Source organism: Amphimedon queenslandica, unplaced genomic scaffold (assembly GCF_000090795.2).
Source record: "Amphimedon queenslandica unplaced genomic scaffold, v1.1 AMPQUscaffold_8699_Cont19360, whole genome shotgun sequence".
NCBI classification, from domain to species: domain Eukaryota; kingdom Metazoa; phylum Porifera; class Demospongiae; order Haplosclerida; family Niphatidae; genus Amphimedon; species Amphimedon queenslandica.
In genome coordinates, this window is record NW_003551027.1 from 1 (window position 1) to 2,089 (window position 2,089).

At 35.5% G+C, this 2,089-nt stretch overlaps 1 long non-coding RNA gene across 1 annotated transcript; it reads right to left on the minus strand.

The window, feature by feature from the left end:
* Positions 1-651: 651 nt before the first annotated feature.
* On the minus strand, positions 652-1,250 carry LOC109591208 (uncharacterized). Its single transcript, XR_002189710.1, has 2 exons — positions 1,006-1,250; positions 652-833 (listed from the first exon to the last, which is right to left on the minus strand). It is a non-coding gene; the product is annotated as an uncharacterized LOC109591208 (long non-coding RNA).
* Positions 1,251-2,089: the final 839 nt, after the last annotated feature.

Below are 2,089 nucleotides of genomic sequence, written 5' to 3' on the forward strand. Positions count from 1 at the left end.
ACACTACACAGTAATTAAACAACAGTTAAATATCTCAGTATATACAGTAATGTTGTACAATTAAAAAGGTATAATGAATATAAGCTGTCCTATCTTGATAAAAGATGATCCATCACCTAGAGAAGGAGTAAGACTTCATTAGTGTACATCAAAAACCATCTCACTATAAATAGAACAGTAAAAACACTAATATACAGCACTTAAAACAGTATTGTACTGTATTTTAAACAGTACTTTACCTAATTGTACACGTTCAGTAATACAATAAAACTCATAAGCTTATACAGTAGTTATACATACACAATGCAGTATTGATCTATAGTGTATTTACCTAGGTAACTACAGTTGTAATGGATAAGGTAAGCCTCGGACAGGCCAGGATTGAGTACAGCAAGTCCCCAATGATAGTGAAAGACGGCCCGTCGCCCAAAAATATCGAGAAAGAAGGTCCTTTAATACTTTAAGTCCCAGCCAGAGTCAATTTGTTACCAAGAATAAGCCACACATCTTCACTACAATGTAGGATGGGCCATAATCATTAACCACACCTACCAATTAACTCAGACCTCCTCGGCTCGAGCAGCTTTCAGGTTGGCCCATTCATTTATACAGGGAGATCTGCGCATGCGCAGTAGAAAATACCGGGAACAGTTTACACACCACACAGTAATTACTAATTAAAAAACAGCTAAATATCTCAGTACAATTATTATACAGTAATGTTGTACAATTAAAAAGATATAATGAATATAAGCTGTCCTATCTTGGTAAAAGATGATCCATTGCCTTGAGAAGGAGTAAGACTTCATTAGTGTACATCAAAGTCCATCTCACTATAAATAGAACAGTAAAAACACTAGTATACAGCAGTTAAAACAGTATTGTACTGTATTTTAAACATTACTTTACCTAATTGTACACGTTCAGTAATACAGTAAAACTCATAAGCTTATACAGTAGTTATACATACACAATACAGTACTGATTGATCTATAGTGTATTTACCTAGGTAACTACAGTTGTAATGGATAAGTTAAGCCTCGGACAGGCCAGGATTGAGTACAACAACTCCACAATGATAGTGAAAGATGTCCCGTCGCCCAAAGACATCAAGAAAGAAGGTCCTTTAATATTTTAAGTCCCAGCCAGAGTCAATTAATTAACAAGAATAAGCCAGACATCTTCACTACAATGTAGGATGGGCCATAATCATTAACCACACCTACCAATTAACTCAGACCTCCTCAGCTCGAGCAGCTTTCAGGTTGGCCCATTCATTTATACAGAGGGATCTGCGCATGCGCAGTAGACGATACCGGGAACACCCACTAACAATCAATTCAAAGATGGTACAAATATACAGCACCTTTAAAAATCATAAAAAATCCAAACTTGATCGGAATCAGCTCCACTTCTCTACACATCATAAGTACATGTATATGCATCACAAAATGTAATAAAACTGGGGAATTTTTCACTTGTCAATTTTATTGAAATTTCCCAAAAATCCCAGTACTATAGTACAGGGACTTTTGCCTGATTTTATAGCAACTATAAAAAATTCAAACTTTATCGGAATCAGCTAAACTTCCCTACACTGCATATGTACATGTATACGCATCAGAAAATGTAATAAAACTGGGGAATTTTTCACTTGTCAATTTTATTGAAATTTTTCAAAAATCCCTGTACTATAGTACAGGGACTTTAGCCCGATTTTCATAGGCGTATTTGGACCCGGGCAAGCACGGGCTTTGCCCGGGTAGAAATTTGCAGCCATAATTATATTCATTGGTTATTGTATTATACACAGTATTGTAACAGTGGGAGGACTGTTAACCACAATAGCTAGCACTGTTAACCACAATAATTTAGCAGGCACCTACATGTTCCAAGTGTTTATTTAAGCACCAGGGCAGTTATAGGTCTTAAATTTTAAATGCATTTGCCCAAATTGCCCAAAATCAATAGTTAAAGGTGTAAATAATTAATTAAATGTATGAATAATTAATTAATTATATGAATAATTAATTAAGTGCCCTAGTAGCTGGAGAAGGCTAGATACGCCTATGCCGATTTTTGAGCAACT